Genomic DNA, 21,589 nt, shown 5'->3' with positions numbered 1-21,589 from the left:
GTTTAATGTATTTGGTATATGCTCTATTGATCTACTGTTGTGCTTTTTTTTTCTTTTTCCTTCTTTTTTCTTCTGCCTGAATGTTACCAAGCACAAAGGAAAACGCCTGTAGCGATCCCCTATAGCTTTAGGCAATGGTTAATTTTATCAGCTAAACTTCTGATGGTCTTGAATCTTGGTAACTAGCTTGGTAAGAGCTAGTTTCCATCAGCCTTGTAGGTTGGCCTTATTTAAAAGGAGGTATCCTTTTTCCCCCTTATTACCTCTGTTACTATCAGCCTCTTTTCTTCTCTGCCTCTTGGAGCTGACGTCAGGTTATGTAGTTTGAATGCCAACTGATCCTGCATAAAATTTACCAGTGTAGCGTACCTCTTCATTTCTACCCTGATCTGCCAACATGACCCTGGTGATTACAAAACTCATTAAATGTGAGTGCTGATAGTTTTTGGCTCCTTGGCCAATTCCATTAAAACAGTTGGATGAGACTTCAGAAGTCTTGAAAATTCAAAACTTTCCATTCCTTGTTAGATCTAAAGGTTTTCAGGGTAAGATAATGTTTTGCTCGCTCTTTCCAAGGGCCGGGCAAGGGGGGAATTGTTTATTTAGCTTACTTCTGTGTCAGTATTCCTGGCCCTGTTCTGACCTGGCAGAAGTGTTGGGGCACTTCCATGTTTTCTATCTTAAGATGTTTGGGTTGAGGACTGTCTTATAGAATTAGGCCTATGTGCAATGTGTGCCTCAACAAGATTGCCTGAGTAATCCAGACATTGTCATCTCTTGGGACCGTATTCTGCACGTATTTTGTCACTTTCCCATGTTTTTTCCTTTGTCTTTCCACAGTATTTCCTTAGAGGGATTTTCACTTTCAAGGTTTCCTTCACTTGTACAGATTTCTCATCACAGTTCCCTGAAGGCAAGGCATTGTATTATATCAACATACTATTAACTGAGTTTAGAGCCAGTAACCAAACCAAAAATATTAGTGTCAACGTTTGGAGGACTTCTTTGCGATACAGTACAAAGTCTTACGAAGTGAACAGCCTTTTTAAGGAAGAAAATTAACAAACTTGGTGGATATGTTATCAGCTCATCACATGGCTGCTGTACAGCAGTCAAATTAATTGCTTATTAAATCTTCCAGATTCAGTCAAGAGTAAGGAAACTGAACGTACTGCATTTTGGTTAGATAATGAAAATCTTTTTCTGTTTAAAATTCTCTGTAGCAGAGTGTGGTGCAGAACTGCAGGGGAATCAGCTGTGCGAGTAAACTACCAGTCACTCGCGAGTTACTTTTAAACAGTTAAATGTCATGCGGTGATGGTCCTGAAAAATTAGCTTTCATGGAGCACAGAAGTATCTGTTGTTTTCACGCGTGGCTAAGTTTCAGCTGGTTGGACAGCTTCATTAATAACGGCTGGCTTGGTGCTCTGCTAAAGCTAAAATGCTTCTGTCGGCTAATGTGGCAAGAGTTAGAAATCCTGTGTGCCTTTGAACTCGTTACACCAGTATCTCCTCAGAGATGCTGCTAAATTCTTAAGTAGTCTGTATTATGAGGATGCAACTTTTTCCATGAATTGAATTTTATTTCAGCTGATGAATATTTTGTCCAAGTGGTGTCATTTTAAGCAGTTCTTGTAATTATTTTCAGAGGGTATATTTTAAGCTCTTGCATTATGAAATAGTGTTTGATACCTGCCACACTTCAGGATTTTTTTCTGCTTTTCCTGGTATTGAGGTCAAATACGAAGCCTATAGATCGTAGGAAGCCTGAATATTATAGATTGCCTTTCATTGTAGTTTTAGAAATAAGTTTACTTCTGCATGGGAAGTCTTGACACTTCCATCATGCAATTAAACATGCATGATGTTCCTTATTCTGCAACCCCTTGTACTCTTTGAATTCTGACTTCACAATGCGTTTGTTAAATATTTCTTTTTTCATAGTATATATCTGACTGAACTATTTAAGGGGAATTATTTTCTGTTGCAATTTCTAAGGTTTTACTTTATGAATAGGCTGGTCCTTACCCTGAAGAGGCGAGGAGGTAAGCAAGTAAGAGGGATGGTAAAATGTTAGTATTCACTGTGAAAAAACTATGCTACCTTGTTGAACAGGAACCACAGTGTTAAATATTTCTGATAGCAGGAAACGCTTACTTGCTGATACAATAGAAAAGAATAACGAAGGAAACATCATCAATTAGAGAGAAAGACTTTAGCCACTAAAAGGGCTAACTACTGAAGTTGAGCAACAGTGTTGTCAGCAGCACAGAGGCTGCGACCTTTTTATGTTGCATTGAGAGCGCAGAAGAACGTTACCACAGTTAAGACAGGAAGGTCAAGAATTCAACTGATTTTGAAAAAAAAAAAATCCTGAGGAATTAATTCACACAGCAAACGTGTCCTAGCAGAGGTACTTCTTCCCTGTGTTGAAGTCAACATTCCTCTAACTTTTTTTCCCATGAGATGATAAAATCTCATTTATTCAAACTGCCAGAAAATTTTACAAAGCCCTGACTCTGTTGGAGGTGCTGCGCTGGTGCTTTTGTTTAACGTTACTCTAGTGACGATGCTCCAAGTCGCGCGTATTCAGGCTTGTGAGTGGCAGATGTGGTTATTTAGTCGGAGCGGTCCATAAACCCTTGTCTTCAGTTGGAGAGTTACGCCGGTTACACGTACTCGCTGTACGTTGCCAATGGTGAGCAAACTGGTGTGACTTTTGTAATTTATACCTGAAAGAGGAAGCATTTGGGGATCAAGGACTTGTGTTTATAGCACTTGACTAAGTCGTCAGTTGTAGTTGGGTATTTGGCTGTATGGATTTCAGGAAGTGGTGTAATCACCGTTGCCATTTTGTTGTTCTTAAGGTCATGAAGCATGAAGTTTTGAGGAGGTGCTCTATCTATGAAAGATGTCATTTGCTCCTTTAATGAAGCGGTGTGCTTTCATCAGGTTGGTCTGTGACCCTTAATTTGCAAGTGTCCTTGTAAGTGGTGATGCCAATGGCCATCAAAACAAAATTTACTTTCCATTTTTATTCCCTGAAACAAGACCTAGAGCTACATTCAATAAAGGGCTTAGTATGTAGACTTGGGCCTTTCTTGTTTTGTCTCATCACCTGAATCTTGCGTTCTTTACTGCCTGGTGGCAAAGTTGCACGAGAAAGGTGTGCCCTTAATATGTAGTTTGAGATCTGTAATTTGCTTTTTTATATTTATGTATATGTCTATCATAAAGCTTTTGTAAGTTGCTTTCCTAGCATTAGAATATTCAGAAATTGCATGTTATCGTATTTAGAATATTGATAGGTCATTGTAGGTATTAATGGAGTAGTAAATTCACAGACCTTGTCCAAACTTCTGACATTCTTTGTATGCAAGTACTAAAGAAAGCGCCGATACGTTTTTGTGCCTGGTACTAGGAGTGCTATAGGAAGAAGTAATTGATGAGACAAAAAAAAAAACCTGAAAAACGATGTCAACTAAGAGATAAGAGAGAAGCAGCATAGATGCTGCCATTGAGTTATATGGGAAGGAAAGACACTGCAAGAAAAAATCATCTCCCAAAGGATCTGGTGGTACTGTGCATTTAGGGAATTTCAATGACTAGATGAAATGCAGTTTGCTACCACTTCTTGGCTGGGACCATCTGGGGAAAGACAGTACGAACTGGCAAGTTTTGTAACTGGTATTTCTCTGTCTGATCAGTACGTCTTTTTCATTACTAGAAATCATGGCTTGGCACAGCATTCTTAATGACTAGCACTGGTTTTGGTCTCAGAAAATGCTGTGCAAGTGCTTACTGCTCTCAGGTTTCCACAGGTGTTTAGGACTGGTCAGATAAAGTATGTATGTTCATGATAGCAGCCTTCATGTTCTACAGGTGAAAAAACAGGCGTACAGAAGTGAGCTGGCTTGCTTAAGAGCACTCAGCAGGCTGTTCCCTAACCCAGGAAGGGAATCAGTTTCTGGAGCTCCAGCCAGGATTTTCCTTTGCTAGTGCATGCAGTTGCTGTGCGAGCTGCAAGTCTTCCTTGTCCTGCTGTGTGTAGTACGTAAACCACAATGAATATAATGTTCTGCATTGAAAAGTTTGGCGTTTGTAGTCAGTGATAGGGCTGGTGAGATAAATCAGGCTGCATTTAGGTTTTGTGTAGTTTTGTTACACTGGCTTTAGTAATTTGCACGTGAAAGATGACTGTTAGCCTTTTTTCCAACCCTGCTTCTGACCCTTTGATACAATATGTTATCTGTATGCACCACTGTCATTTTCAGCTCATCCTCTCTGTCCCCTCCCCACAGCCAGCAGTGGGAAGGCTGGTGGTAAGTCAGAAGTTCCTGCTTGCTGGCTGCTGCTCTCCACTGCCGTGCAAACGCAGCGCAGCCAGCAGCTGGCTGAGAGGGCCACGGGCATGCACAGCATCCTTATAGTTTCTTGAATTTACATTTGCTTTGTCATGAGACTCTCATTAAATCCTGGAAAACAGAAAGAAGCCCATCTTTGCCAAGAGAGAGGATGTTCCTGCAGGAGGACAGAAGGTGAAGTTTATGAGTGACCCTGTCTTGCTGTACCACCAGCCAGTCCTTCTTAAGACCTTGAGCCTTCCTATCACCTTCCCCTACTGTTAACTGCAGCTGCAAGTTTCTGTTTTCTTTTATTTACCCCCTAAACACATTTAATCATTCTCAGTTTCCCTCACTTCTCTGCAAATGTTCATAACATACTATTTTTCACCTGAAAAATCAATTTGAGTATGCCACATCTATTTGCTATGTTCAGAGTACATTTCCTCCAAGAGAGACTGTTTTTTTCTAACGGACAGCTAGATTTTTACAAGATACAATAGTTCTCTTGAGATTTCTTCTGTCAAGGTGGTATGGATTGAACTGGCAAGCACGTAGCACACCTCAATAACCATCACACACCCCACTTGATACCCTGGAGGGCTAGAAATGATTCCGATGAGCTGGTCCACACAGATACCACAGAATTCATTTGCCAAACACCTCAAAACCCTGAAACCATTAAAGGAGTTGAAGGATTGTTTCCTCAGAGACCAGGAAGCCTGAGAAGTCTGACCTGGGCTGGTTGCTGGCAGGAGGACATGCCAGGCAGATACAAATGCAGTCACTAGCTGAGATTCATGCATTGAGGCTTTTTATCTAATTTGCCAGGCTGGATCTACAGTTTGACAGCCTGTCACAAGTACAACCTGCTCGCTGCATGTGTCCAAAACTGCTGCTCGGCCTCGCGCCTGTAGTAGGGTGCCTTTCTGCGTGGTCAGTGATAGTTCAGTGGTTAGCTATATGTTTCCAACTTGGTTGTGTCCCAGGTGGGTTAAGATAAGAGTTTGTACCGCTCCTTTGGGAGGGTCTTAGGGTTTATATTCCTTTTTTAATTCATTACCAGGTACCAGATTGGTTCAGTAGCTACAAGGCCTGCTTTCCCTCAGGTGCCATGGCAGGGTTAGTAACTGCCTGCCCCAAAGCACCGAGTCATACGCTTTAGGACAAAAGGAAAAAAAAAAGTACTATACAGGCCTCATATGCCCCAAGCATACTGTGCATGCTCTGCAGCATCTACAGATCCCAAAGCCCACAAGGTCTATTCCCATCTGCAGGGCAGTGCGCTATGCCATTTGTCATTTCTCAGTCTCCTTCACAAATGTAATAAGGGACTTCCCTTTTCAGGGAAACATTCCCTAAACTTGCTCATCAGCAGTTCAGTTAATTACTCATCCACCTTCCCAGAAAGTAGATCACAAATAAGATTCTATTTGCTTTAACATGTATTGGTATCTTCTGTCATATGTTGGCAAAATAATCTTTTAGTCCCCAAGACAGGTATCATAACGGACTCCCAAGGGGAGAGGTTCAGACCCTTTCAAGAAAGAGCCCAATATATACGCAGGGCACAAGAGATGGATGCATCTAAAAGCCAGACACAAGCAAGAGAAAAGTGTCAGCCCATTTACTCTCCATATCCCGGGCTCTAAAATTGCTGCTTCCAGCGCCTTTGCTGTATTCCTCCTGGCCTGTGCCACCTATTGCTTTGGCTTTCCCCCGTAGTCCCCATCCATAGTCAACGTTTCTGCCAAACTACAGCCCTTCTTCCCTCACTGAAAGAAATTCTTCTCTCGTAATGCCTTACTATTCTGCTGCTCGTCTACCACGCATCTACATGTATTTGATTAATTTAAAAATTATTTCCAGTGTCCTTTGAGCTCTTGTGCTGAAGCTACATTTTCTCTGCATAAATGAAAATAAATAAACCAAAGGCTTTAACATGGAGCCTGCAGAGTTTTCTCACAGTTTGGCCAAAGGTAGAATTTCAAATTTATAATAACAGAGATCGAATTCAACAGCAGCCTTATGACTTCTTGCTGCATGTGAGTTATCTTCCATAAAGAGAAAACGGCAACACAGGTGCCATTCACACGGGTAACCATGACCAACTAACTGTGCCTGTGCAGAAATTAAACTCCTGTTTTCAAGACTTTTCATTTTAACTCTTCCTTCTTCCATAGTGATTTTTTATTTCTGTTATTTTTCTTCGTTTTTCTGACTACCATGCTGTTTGGGACAAATGTCAAAGCTCTGGAGAGCCATAGCTGGGTAGATGAGACTGAACAAATAACATACTCATTGAAATTTCTGCCTTTAGGAAGTGCTGGGTGAAGAGAGGGGTCAGGTGAGAGCCCTCAGTTCTGGTAACCCTCCATCTGGATCCCGTAGTCACTGTCCTCTGTAATCTTGTGAAATGGGCCAGATTTTATGGCAACTTCAGTGTATTTCGGAGTGTTCAGAGAAGGCAGCCTTCCAACAAACAGGAGTTTTTGCTTCACTGCCCCAGAAGTAGCAGAGGACAACCTCCACACCTACATATCCCCAAGATGAAACAGAAACTTCTGTACAGGCAAGACAGCCTGTTTTTATTCCTCCCCCTGTGGCAACACTGAAGTAACTACTAACCTGTATTGCTGTTATAACTGATTACATGTACTGTTTCAAACTGTTGCATTTTTATATCATTTTTAACACAAATATGCCTTACTTTTCAAATACTGGGGGGACACAATGCAAAAATGTAGGGGGAAGGGGGAAGTATCTTGATCCAGTCTTCCAGTCTTGATCTAGATGCCAGCTTAGTCACAGCTTTCCTCGGAAGGGCTTTGCTTTTCCTGTTATTGAGATGACTGTGGGATGAGCCCTGAGGACGGTGAAGGACAGTGCTTCCCCCCCAGCAGCAGTCTCTTGAGGGAGAAGGAGCAGAAAGCCAATACGTGATGACCAAAGGAAGGAGCTCTTCGCTCACTTAGAAACCTTGCGCTGTATTCTTCCCTCAGATACAGCCAGCCCCTCTGACAGCACTTTTTAAGTACCTCTAGCAAGTCTCCACCCTTCCTCAATTTCCGAATGCCAAGTCCCCTTCTTGCCAAACATGCAAGGAATGTGTTTTACACACCCAGTGGCAGCCAGGAGCACATTCAGTAACCCTTTGGTTCACTTCCAGAAATGATTGATACCACGGAAACGAAGAAATGATGATGAAAAAAAAGAATTGAGAGGGAAAAAAATCAAAAAACCTACATTATTTCAAATATAAAAGATGAAACATGTCATGTGCATGCGCAGTACAGAACACTGGTACATTTGTTTTAACAGATGGGAGTTACTGTGGCAGGTGTCTTTACAGTGTACGCATATAGCTGTAAAACCGTTCTGTGATTCTGTGGTATGCGTATAGCTTAAAGTAAAGGTCTAAGTAAGTGAGTAGTAGGGAAGGCTCAGTGGCATGGCCTCGCAGGGAAATGGCTGAGTTCCATCTAGTGGCTTGCTTTGGCATTTTGCAGGGGTGGCCCCAAAAGGACCAGTTTTGGGAGCAGCAGCAGTCCGTCCATCACTCCTCGTTACAGTCTCGCCTGGAACCCATGCTGGTATAAGGGAGCTGGAGGGTACGATCACTGAGTAATTCCTGGTGAGGGCCTAATTGCAAGTTAATTTTGAGTTATGTAAACAGATTAAACCAATCCTTTCCTGTATTTATTCTTCATTGGTTAACGTGCAGATGCAACCACTCTTGAAAATTCACTATCTGCTATATTCCGCTGCTTCATTGAGTTGATGTCCACTGCTAATACCTGCTGTTGCTAATACCTGCATTAGGCTGAGGCTTTGTGAGACGCCAGTGAGTCAGAATAATCTATGGGATGTCACTGGGCAGTTTTGGGGAAAGGTTCTGCTGATGGAAAACATGGCCTGCAGCAGCTGAATCTGCATTTGTGGCTCAGTGTAATGCATTTATTTGAAGTGGACATCAGGCAGTAATTTATTAGGTCAAAATATTGCTGAATTATTGTTGTACTCTTGCATTAGAACATACAACTATGTTGTGTGTATTCTACTGAAAAGATAGGAAAGAAACAACAGAAGAAAACAAAGAAGTTAATGTTTTTGGTTTGTTTCAGCTTGTGTTTTACCAAAAGGGCATCTAGAAGATTAAGACAAATGGATTAGGCAGGAAACCTCAGTTTCTAAAAGAAAACAGCCGGTGCACTTTTGGCAGAGAGTGTTTTTTGTCAAACACAAACTTAGGAGGCATTAATTCCCGTGCACCTGCGAGGTGCCGCCAGGGCAGGTGGCTGCCCGCTGTGCGAGGAGCCAAGCCCCGCAGCCCGGACACCATCCATCGCCTCCCTGGGCAGGGGTGGGTGCCAGGCGGTGAGCCCACGGGGCTGGGCCCCCTCAACGCGCAGTCAAACACTTCACACACACTGAGCAGCTGTTTACAACGAGGTTCAGCCGCACTTGATTCTCCCTGGGTCCGACGAGCCCCCTCTCCACGTGCAGGTACAGCACGCCTACCTGCCGCTGTTTCTCCCCAGCACGCCCGCTCTGTGGGGAGGGGGCTTTGTTAGCAGGGGGCTTGCTTTGCTCCAGGGTGCACCTTCTAGTGCGCTAAGGGGGACAGTTCACACACAGTTCGAGTGATTTTCTGTGTGGTCTCATTAACCGTTTGGTTCTCCTGGAGCTTATCTTGTGCCCCAGCTTGGGGCGTTGATGGTGCCTGTTCTTCTCCCAAGGCAGTGCCTCGTCAACTGTTTGTAACATCCTTTGTTTTTCAAATTCTTTCTGGCTTTTCATTACAGATATTTACATATTTTGTGTAAATTTCAAGTTATATAACAGATGGGCCGTCTATTAATCATGGATCTGTGAGCTGGTCGACCACACCTGGGTTTTTTTTAAATACAGAACATATTTCCAACTGTACGCTCACGAACTTTGGAGGAAATTACAATAACTAGGAGTAAAACTGTATGTTGTTGCTCTCTGTGTTTTTATCATTGGTCACCCAGTGTAGAATATGCCATTAATAAAGGGCCTAAAAGTTAGACACCTATGTCTAACCGCAGCCTCAACAGTCAGAAAGGGGCATGTTCATTTCTGGGAACTATTTTTACAGGTTTGGAGGAGATTATAAATAATTCTATTTCTCAGAATTTTACTAGTTTTGTCTAGGCTGGTACCTATCATTGTCAGTACTAACCTAGTCACAGCCTAGAGGAGATAGCTATCAGGTCATTCACCTTCAAAGAAACCTCCTCTAAGCTCCTAGAGACTGATATCAAACCTGATGTTTTTCCATCTCTCCTTCAATGTCTTCTTTTCTTAAACATTTGTAATAAATTTGGCAAACAAAAGTATTCATAAACATAAATACGTGGCGGTACTTTTCAGGCCTGCTGTATTTTAGCTTCGGTGATATTTTGCAGCAGTATGTTACATAGACTAGATACCCATTAAGTGTCAGATTAATTTTAAAAAAGATTAGCTGCTACATGAATGTACAGGCAGCCTACATGGCGTAAAGCAAGCCATGACTCAACTGGCAAAAATATTTAAGAAGAAAGAACAAGTTCTTTCAAAGTCCCTCTTTTATGAAAAGCAACCTAATTGTTGAAATCAAGTCATTTTTAACATACCATCTCACTCTATATGAAGTCAGAACTAATCAGAGTGTATTCTTGGACTGTGTCCGTACTGTATAACCCACACCACCTTGACCAACACAGCTCAGTTAAAAGCCATACCTTATCGCACCTGAAAATGCTCTTTTACATAGAATAAAACAAAAAAATATGACAGCTTATCAAAATCTCCTTAATATTTTGAACTGAAGAGTCTGATATTCCTTATTTTCCCCCAAAATAATTGTCCAGCTGGTCAAAACCAAGGGAGGTTAAGTATAAAATCTGCTACTGGGACAAATTCTTTCCCAATGTACAGATGTTTGCCTTCTAACACAACACACTTTTAAAATACAGTTATAATACAATGAAGACATAATTCAACAATATGTAAAAGTGATGTGTTCAGTTATTTGCAAATATTACGTATTACAGCAAAATATGACTTCATATGCATAAATACACTTTTTAGTTAATTTTTATTTTTAAATAGAGTTTCTATACGAGATGCCAGATGGATACTGTGTCTGGTTTACCTGTGCATCACCTCTCACTGTGCTTAACACAAGCTTTTTATCAGTGCCCTGGGAAACTAGCCTGACTGTTCATGTCTACCTGGATGAGCTTGCTGAAGTTCAGAGCATGGATCACATTTCTGACTTATTCAGCCTGGCCTTTTGCTGAGTTTGCTATTTTTTAGAATTGGGAAAACTTTGACAGGTTTTGCAAGACTTGACAGTTTATTCTCAGCTCTGTTCTGGAGCCACTTGTGACTGCTTCAATGTCATAGGTACTTAAATGTCATCTAGGTACAGAACATCAGAAACTGAAGTTCTCCCGGTACTCTGCTTCCTCATATGAACAGTCGTTCTGATCTAATGGAGTTCTTGTAGCATCACCATGTCAGGCCAAATTTTCTCTTGCCAGTGGAATGAATTAAATGTAAACTCAAATTTAGAGATCTGAGAAGAGGACATCCTCAATGTCCTTGTCCTAAGAAGAGGACACTTCAAATGAAATACCAAATATCAGTGAGATTCTTCATTGTATTCATTTCAAGACAGTGAATCGTAAGGTTATCGTAAGGTTAATAAGTCTGCAACAACTTTATAAACTATTATGTTCTATACTCCTGAGAAATTTAACCATTTTAAATAATCTTTGATTGAAATTAAACATTTCAATCATCTTTGAATGCCAGTCAATAGCCAGTTTCATGACAGAAACTCTGAGAGCTGGAGCATAAGAGAGAATTTGGATATTGTAGTGTTTCCTTACATTGCGCTTTAGTTTGAATGTCAGTGTGTTTCCTGGAGAGATTGGGACAGGGGTCTCAGCACTGAAGAAGAAAATCTTAATTTTGTTCCTTGACTGGAGGACCTTTGTTGGGAACTTGACCCTGATTTTTCCATAGTTTGACCTGTCCCTTAATGACTCAGTCTGTGACTTTGTCCTTGATCACCCTGTTGATCTACAGCATCTTGGAAGTGGTCTGGAGTGGAACTGAAACTGGCTGTCAGAGCGTTGTCTACAGTCTGACAGGCAAAACAGACACAGTATTATTACAGCACTTCTTCAGTAAAACTACAGTATTTTTTATTGCAGAAATTACATTTTAGGCATGCACACTTGAGCTATCTTGTCGGTTCTGTGAACAGTGTTCACATTTATTGCTTTCCATTTTGAAACCGATTGAAACATTTTAAGTAGCTTGGTCTCATATCTATGTACGACACCACACCATTTTTCGTATTTAACAATAGTTTCTTCGCATTCAAATTTCTGCTGGATAACAACTCTGGTTTTATGCTTCAAAGTTAGTCATGTAAAGAATAACAAGCATTGCTGTGAGTCAAGTGATAACATCAGCGGAATAAATATAAGAAAACGTTTAAGGGACTGTATTACCCCTACCATCTCCTTAGAATAAATTAGGTACTGGCATATTTTTGTGAATCTAGGCCTTTGTTCAAAATAATTTCATAACACCTTTTTCACATCCTGCATGCAAACTGAATAGTCCTGTATGCGCACAGAATCTGCAGGAGATAAAAGCAAAGGAGATATGCAACAAATGAAAATTTAAATTCATCCTAGTCATGAAGCTAAATAAAGCTTCATTGATGATTTAATCCCTTATAATGAGATAAACTGAATGAGATAAAGTGCCCCTCGCCCTGGAACCTCTACCACATGTCCAGGTAGGTCTCCTGCCCCGGTCCCTTACCTGAGCATGGGTCTGCTGTCCGGACAGCAAGGCTTCTGCAGTACCCAGGGGAGGGCATCTGAAGAGCTGGGAGACTTTCACCCATGCTTATTTTTTCTATTAGTGAGTGGACTTACTGATGTGACAATTTGTAACAATATTAAGCACATACTGAACCTGTCTTCATGCTCAGGGCCTTACCAAAGATTCACATTTGCAACTTCATTGTGAAGTTACTGATAATTTCTCCATAAACTCTATATACTCCATCATTTTAATTCCCCCCATCTACAGTTTGCATCCCACAAACGGCACTAAGGAGACAAACGTGGTCGTGGTCATCCCATGGACTAGGGCAAGACCTGCCCTATGAGAAGGGTGTGTTCCTCCTCCACAGTCATCTCAATGTGGTACACACTCGTGCAAAGGACTGTTTGTGTGGTCTTTCAAGATAGGAAGAAACATGTTGCGTGCTGCCGGCCATCTATCTGTGAACTCTTCGTGGTCTCTAACCTGCCCCAGCCAAGGAGGTGATGTCACTGCTGCTACCGTGGGTGGGCAGCGAGGATTTGTGCCTGCTTGATGGGAATATCCATGTGTAGCATGACAAGGCTGCAGTGCCAGTGTGGCTCCCTGGGGACTCCAGCGGCCATAGCTGATGGCTTGTATCAAGTGAAGGAGCAGCAAGAGATGTCCCAGCTGTTGTAGGAAGAGACATATGTTTTCAGGATATCGAGGAAATAATTTATTCTTCTCCTTTGAGGCAGGTGTGTGGTTCCAAGATAGGATATCTGAGATGTTCCTTGCGCAAGCTGAATACCAACACCATGGGGAATGCTGCAGGCCTATCTGCTGATCTCCATCCGCACTGTTTATGCAACATTTGGAGGTTTGGAAAGCGCCTTTGGCGCTCCAGAAAGATCACTTTGCTAAGGTTTGCCATGTTGAAGTCAAACAGTAGTTCCCCGTACCTGACCATAAGGTAATTCAGGCTGGAAGGGACCTCAGGAGTCCTCCTCGGGTCCATCCTCCTGCTCACAGAAGGGTCAGCTGCGGGGGCAGACCAGGTTACTCGGGGCCAATTCTGATCATCTAAACTGGAGCCTGGTGGAGGGTTGCGTGACCGAGTGCCTTCAACCTCTTCCTGTCATACAGGATTCCCCCTGCCAGAGAACAGAGCTCCGTAATCCTAACGGTTTGGGAAAGCTGTGACAGCAATCTGTCCCCATTTTCTGCATGTTGAGTTAAAGGATCTGAAAGGTATAAAACATTTAAGAATGAGCAGGATGGACTGAAAAAATCACAATGGCTCTTGTGCAAAGTGTTTTAATTCTGCAACTGCCACCTAAAAACAAATGGATATTTACTCTAGTGTCCCATGAGAGGATTTGTCCCACACTGGTGGGAAAGCACATCCTTATGTTACGTACAGGCAGCCAAGCACATACAATGCACTCATAACTAAACGGAGTGTTTATATGGATTTAAATTGTAAAAAATTGAACAGATGAGAAAAACTGAATGATCCATTCTGGAACAGTAATTTGTTATGTTGTTCTACAAATCGGATGCTCAGCACACTTAAGCTAACTCACTCTGTTCACCAGGTGGCAAATAGTAGTTTTGCATTAGGTGTCCATCAAATCAAGTGAATACATGCTAGTACCATGAATTTTGCAACCATGTTACTCAACAAGCAGAACTGAGTAAAGTACATGACCTGTCCGTACATTGCGTCTCACAGAATAAAATTTTTCCAAGTTTACTTTTCCTTTACAATTTTGGAAGGATTTATGTGCTGCTTGTTTATGGAAAGTTGTAGAAAAGGCCAGATACAATACTGAAAATAGGTGGAATTTATATACCTGGTGAGGAGAGTGAGGATACTTGGCTATAGGAGTAACACAATTTGGAGATTTTCCTGCCAAGATTAGCAGTAGTACTAATAGATGCTGTGTACCTTAAAGCAGCCATAAGAGGAGAGTGGAAAAAAACTGACAATTACTTTTATATCTTTGGTGCTGATTGAAAGCACTGGACTATAATTTGTTCTCTGGAGAATTAATTCGTTTTTTCTTAAGTATCTATTAAAAGTAAAAAGTGATACTGTAGAATCAATACCCAGCCTGACTCCAGAAAAGACATTGCTAGGGTTGGAAATTTAATTTTGTTCTTTCGAGTCACTCAAACCTTGGACTTTCTGCCAATCTGCAAAGTAATCATGCTAAAGAGTCTTATGATAGAGGCACCTGCTGCTAGGGAGCCCAGATTAATATTACCGGCACATATTGAGTAGGCTACAGAACAGCCAACACATACTAATGATGCCCGGGCTGCGAGGTTGGCTGGCAGCCTGGAGACACCCCACTGTCAGTCCCCTGCGCTCCGCCGTCACCACAGCTTCCCAGTACCAGCACAGGCACTCCCTGCCAGAGCAACTCTAGCCTCTATTTTTTTTATTTATTTATTCCAAAGTAGGTCACTCCGTGCCATCTGTTGACACTCGAAAGCCACGGAAGTTTCCAGATTCCCTGTGGCATCCTGCAGTTTAACATATACTTTTAATATCCTTTTGCTCTACCTAGCTAGCGAGACTACTCATCACAAGAGCTCATGCAAGTCAGGTGATGTTTTTAGCAACTGAGCGCAGGTCTTGGAGTAATATACTAGAGGTGAGTATAACTGCGTGGAGAGGGAATGCAACAAGAAAGGCCTGGGGGTTTTTTTGCCGTTGGTGAACACTGCTTTCAGCGAAGAGGTGCTCGTGTTCGCCTGCTTTCTGCTTCTCCACCAGCCTTGCTGAAAGCTTGGGGAAGCAATCAGCCCCGGATAGGTATACAGTGGGTCTTGTCAGGCTCCAGTTAAATTTGCTTCTCTTGTTTTCTAATGGTGAGCATGTGAGATAAAGAGCATTTCATGTACACAGCTTCTCTCTACCTTCCTTGCATAGCACCCTCAGCTCTCTCCCATGTGCATGTTCAGTATGGATTAGCCCCACACTGCAAGGATGAATTTTTTTCTTTTTTTTTTAAATAGTGCTCTTGATTTGAAGCGGTGACATTCAAGTTATCCACAGGCAGGATTCTGGAAAGGCCCATCTCCACATGGGTGAGTAGGGGTCGCATCACTGGCATTGCACACAAGTCCTAACAAGTGCCTTTGGTATGTGATAGAGTGAGCAGCATTGATAAGGAGACGGGAGGTCACATGCATGTGATACAAAACATGTATACTATAGCATATATATATAGCATATAGCCATACTACAGCACACACAAATATCTGTTGGTGCATGAACATTGTGCACGAGAACGTAGGAGATGAACTTTTTAATTATAGGAACTGACCTTGTCCACCTTGCTACTCGCTGGCTGTTATTTGAGGTATACCCATCTTCCCCTGCTAATATTGACCCACCTCTGTCTTCTGTTTCATGAAAAGGTTTGAGACAGTAGAAGGAAAGTCAGATCTCTGTAAGTGTAAGTGCACAGACCAGATCTGAGATTTATAACAAACTGTGAAAAGGTAATACGGTTATGAAGTACCTGAACAAGCTGCAACTCAGCATCTCGATGATGTGCTTAAAAACAAAACAGCTTAACTGTAGGCAATGACTAAAAGGCTGGGGTAACTAAAGATCAAGCTGTCTTGGACTAGAAACAACTAGAACACATTAGCTAAGTTTGGCAGATGTCACTGGGCAATGCATGACTTCACCTCAAAATCATTTTAACCATTATGGTTAAATGGATTGGACTAGCTTGTTTAGTAATACAGTTTGAACACAACCGTGGGCAATTTTCAATACTTGTTCACAGGTCTCTGGACATACCGAGTGTCCTAGTTTCCTTGGATTTTAAAAATATAAAAGCATACTTGTTTCATTTCGCAGTGATGACTGCACAAGTTCAAACAACCCTAAAACTCTGCAAAGTTCTGCATGTTTTATGACCTGAAAAAATCCAGCTGCACTTTTGTGAGTTATTCATATACCCAAGGTCAGCAAAGTTCATAGCAATGTAAATTAGAAATATGATTCTTTCTAACAGCCCTGCAGAGAAATGTATTTTTTCCTTTTTCACTTATCTGCTTATTTTTTCCAGAAAACTGATATAAATTCAAACAAATCTGCAGATTCACTATACCCATAAACCTCTTCTTGTCAGCAGTGAGCCCAGGATTATATGTGGTGAGTGCAAACATACTCTGTAAGTGTTTATTTAAGTTTGTGGCATCATATAAATAAAGACTAAAAAAATCACTGTGTGTTACAATGGCTATTGCCAGCATTTTATCGCTTTGTTTGTTCCCACTATGAACAGATAAAGTATGGCTTTGCAAATATTTATTTTGAAATTAATATCTTAAGCAAGTAATCGTTATTAATGAGCACCCATAAGGCTTATTGTGTTCGTATTTGCGTGATTGGTACAAATCTGTTCAGTAACAGTAGCAAAGATAATGACTCTTTTTAATGTAATTTCTCAAGGTATTATGGAAAATGTCAACACTTAATACAAGTGTATTTACGATTGTGCAATGTATCATACTTCAGATTTAAAAAATCTAATAACAAAAAAGCTTTGGGAGTAAAGAGATTTGCAATTAGACACAGTAAGCTTCTGGTTTGCTGCCTCAATAGCTCCTCAGTACCACTAAATGCACAACAAAGTACTTAATAGTAATTTGTGATGCCTAACAGAATTAATCCATTTAAGATTCCTGTGGATTGTAAATATATCATAATTTTGCTGTCTATCTGAAAAATAGTATACTGATATGAAACAAACTACAAGCTTTCACACGATTTTTTATGAGATAAAAATCTTCTATATTTAAACCTAAATTTAAAAATAGAAAATAGAATGTTGAATTGTTTGAGTTGAGTGGTGATCTCCTGTCTGTTTAACACACAAATAGATACTGTCTAAGAACAAACAGCTATAATACTTGAAAGACCCAATGAATTAAAAATAAAGATCTGTAACAGCTGCAAAATACTTTCTTCCTCCAAGGGAATAAAAGGGCTGGGCCCTGACTGGTTCTGTTTTAATCAATAGCAGAATTAAACTTTGTTTCTAACAGTATAGGCTGTCATTGTAAATAACTAGTGGCATACATATGTTAGTAAAGGGGCATTTTAGCATCAGGAAAGATCAGATTTTCTGAAAAGTTTAGCACAGTCCAGATTTCATTTTTCACTTACATTTGCATTGCCGTAAATATTACAAATATTTTCAACCATTTTTAAATTGGCAGAGGAGAGAAGCAATTAAATGTGTGGAGATTTCCGTAAGCATTTTTTACTTTCTCTTTGGCTCTATAGAGATTTAACAGGGAAAATGCTTGCTCTCATGAATATAGAGATGGATTAACTCCCTTTTACAGGCAAGGGGGGGGGGAGTTAACAATGACAGTCTTTGACCATTATATACCTGCCTGTTTTCTGTGCGTTCGTTTACTGTGCTGTGCAGAGCACAAGTGGTCTGTGCGTCAGGCAGCGAGCGTACAGCGGGAAGGGCAGCAGGAACTGTTGATGTGCACGCTCCCGTCCTTCCCCAAGGTGAGGCAGCTCTGTGCTCAGGCTGTAGGGAGGAGATGCTAGGAATGGAGGCTTAAGGCATTCACATCTTAAGATCACTTTTTCCTTCCCCTCTGGGCTGAGTTTATTGCCCAGTTAGTAAGTCATCCTATGCAATCAATTGCTGAATTTATCTGACTTTAAATAAGCAAAATCTGCCTTTTAGAGGAAGAAAGGAACTAGTCATCTAAGACACAATGAAATATAATATAACAGATAATAATTAAACAAATATAACAAAGGCTCATGGTGTCACTAATGGAGCTGTTTTAGCATCAAGTGTCTTGATGGGACATCTACGTTATCAGGCCATTTTCCTCACAAGTCTTTTCAAGCTGGGATAGCATTATGACCATCGATGCTGCTACTAAAAAAATTATAAAAATACAATTGACCTATTGTATAATGTGAAATACATGACCATATTAGCGATTAAAGTACATATGTAAATTTAATGATGTAAGAAATAAAAGGGCATAGTTGAGGCAGGATTTTTTAATTGGAGGAGTGGGAGTGGTTCAAGGCATTTTTCTCCAAGGTAAGATGTCTGGTATTTGACTCTTTTCTTGCTGTTACAAAGCTAAAGAAGTTTAAGAGCAAGTGGTCCCTAAATTTCATGTGTTAAAAAGTATTGGATATCATTAATACCAGAGATTTAATTCTCTCCTTACATTCTGCTGTGCAAACTTCAAGGAGCCCCATAATAGATGAGTTTTCTGTAACTCTTCAGAGAGCCAAACCAAATAAAGAAATACATATTTACCTAGCCCTGCCTTTTAAACAGCAACCTGCCCCAGTTGGCAATACTTAAGTCAGGCAATTTTTAAACTTTTCTTGGAGTTAACTGATGTTTCTTGATAAAAAATATCTCCCCAGTTGGAAAAAGAAAAAAAAAAAAAAAAAAAAAAAAAGCAAAAATACAGAATACAACTAAGCCCTCGCTGCATTCTTGCAGCTTTCTAAGTGCAAATGAAAATCTGCACCGGACAGAAAAGCACTGTTTTGTTTGTTAAAGCAGTCTAAAGCTAGCAAAGCTTATACCAGCCTCTGTGGCTAATGGTGCATGACAGGGATTGCTTTCAAAATAACTGTGTCAGTTTTAAATATTACTGCCTCTCTCCCAGAGGGTACCACCCACATAGCAGAGTCAGCAGACTGAAAACGCAGATAATTCTAAGCTGCTTCAGGATAAAGTCCACTGTTTAAAGCATAAAATGCCCGGGGGGGGGGGGGGGGGGGGGGAGGGGGGAGGGGGGGGGGCAGCTTGAGTTAAGCTCTTGGACTTTGTGCTGAAACAGCTCAGAGACACTTGTATCTCGCTCTGCCATCAGAGCTGGGGCAGGCATCGTTGGCAGGTACGAAGAACTGGGGGGCAGCGGTGTCTCAAATAGCCACAGCTGCCTTCTCAGGGAACGTATCTGAGCTCTGAGCATGGCTTTTACCTTGCCTTTTTGGGTAAAGGTTCACAGCATTTGGGCGAATGGTGAGGTCTTAACCACCAAGTCAAATACCTAACATACGGGTGACTGGGAAAGGAAGATGAAAAACATCCTGAGGAATAAGCATGCTGTGTGAGGAATTTCAGATTTAATTATTAAATTTCGTTTCATTTCATTTAAAACCTGAGGGGAATATTAAGCTAATTTTTTTTTTACTCAGCCTGCTCTGGACAACGAAATTTTGACCACACTATGGTTAACTATTAAGTGGTGGGAACAATATATCTATAGGGAGAAGGCTTTACTTTTCTGAATCCACCCATCCTGCATTTCTTTTCCCTTGATAAGAAATGTATAAGATGTTGTGGCATCCTTGATCCATTAATGGTTAAAGTGACAATATGCTTCAGTGACTTAAGCCATTTCTCTTCCTGAGACCTTTAAAATTCTTCTGCTCTATGGTGATATTGATATTGTGATCAGACCAAAGAAGTCCTTACCACGCTTTCTTTTTAAACACAAAATCCACTTCCATAGCATTTCATTGTCTTGATACATACTTCCTAATATACAGCTATTTGTAAACCAGACTGGAATGTTATTTTAGGCAAGTCAGCGTATAACTCCTACACACAGCAACAGCCTAATTTTGTTTTTAATACTCACTGTGCTGTTGGTTTTAATACTCACTGTACTATTGTTTTTAAAGCTTTGGATTTTGGCTTGAAATCCAGGCCACCCTGAATTTAACAGCAAAACAGACCGAGTTCAGTCTGATCTGGATTTCAACCTAAATGCCTAATGTTGCTAATGTGGGATGTGGTGAACTTGATCATCAAGTTTTTTATGGCCACAACAGATGTTCCTTCTTTTAGACCAATGGAAAGCTACTGAACCTCATCCACCCTCTAAAACAAAAATACAAGCATTTGTTTACAGCTTGATTCCAGGAATATGAATTGAATTAGCAGCTGCAAAGTTTGTTCTTGTTTACATACAAATAAATATATGCACAATTCTTGCTTTTCCCAATGAACCATAATGTTCTCTGGACTTTATTTCCTCTATAAAGTAACAGTATTTTTAACAGTCTAATACTGTATTATAATTTTTTTTAGCACTATCAAAATATCAGCATAGTATTTTTGACCTTGTGTTTAAAAAATGCATTTTTTTTTTCTTTCTGATGTCTAGTAGACCCGAACAACATGTTTTGGATGTATGTTTTGCATTTTGTAGATTTATAATTTAGGTTGACTATAATACAACATTCACATAATCATAACCCAAGGCACAACCTACAGAAAATAAAGATACTGAATATAAATGTTTTCTTCCTACTGGTGACATTCAATGAATTTTCAAATGGGCATACAATACTGAAAGCCTGGTGCCTTCTTCTAAAGTAGGAGAAAAAACATGATAGTCTAGTAACTGTGAACTGAAGCTTTCTACTACATGGAGCAAGAAAATTATTGCTTGATTTGATACATGCCATCCCATCTCTGGGGTAAAATATCCAATAGTTTTTCCACACAATACTGAGGAGGAGATAGAATAGGAACAAGACTAGCAGGGCAAAGATTTTGTATAAAAGGAATAGAAGCCTCATTTAGCATGCATCTGTTGCTTATGAATGAAAAACACCTTTTCCTTTGTGTTTCCTAAATTTGTCTGATTTCAAAAGTCACAGCTCTGTTTTTACTGGGTCAGAGAAAAAACATCTTGTGGCCTTACTTAGCCTTCAGCTTCAGTGGAACTGTTGCCTGGCTTTGCCCACAGCTGAGGCCCCCTCTCTGCTTTGGTAATGTGCTGCAGCTGCAAATGAAGTTTAACTTTTCTGCTGTGGGATGTCCTCGACAGTGATGCTCCCAGCAGCTCCCAGTCAGGATGGGATTTGCCGGAGTGGCTGAGCTGACCGAGCAGCTCACTGCTTCCACGCAGCTGGTCTCGCTACACCCTCCTTGCCCTGGCAGATTTTGGACCTTTGCCCAATTTAACTCACTAAACCAGCAGGAAATTGCCCGACTTTTTACATAAGCTATTTTTGTGCCAATTTAGTGAATCAGGTAAAGGTCCAACAAATGTCAAAGACGGGACAGCAAGTGGCGGTAGTTTTTGGCTGGGAGAGGGAAAATCATGGTGGAACTGGGGAAGACCCTTTTGGAAGCAGAGCACCATCATGTGTCTTGTGAAACTGTATCCAGCTGAAAAACATTCTTTTTCTTTTCTGAGCTGTTTTTACTGACTGAACTAGCTCATTGAAGACAACATGGTTGCCAGACCCACACAAGAGAAGCAGCAGCAGGAGCATGTACCAGGAGGTATGGATGGAAGCTCTCCCTGTCAGCAACCCCCTCCCAAGAAATCGCGCTCGCAGGCACCCTCTGCTT

Source organism: Falco naumanni, chromosome 6 (genome assembly GCF_017639655.2).
Source record: "Falco naumanni isolate bFalNau1 chromosome 6, bFalNau1.pat, whole genome shotgun sequence".
NCBI lineage: Eukaryota > Metazoa > Chordata > Aves > Falconiformes > Falconidae > Falco > Falco naumanni.
Note: the sequence above shows the minus strand (reverse complement) of the source record.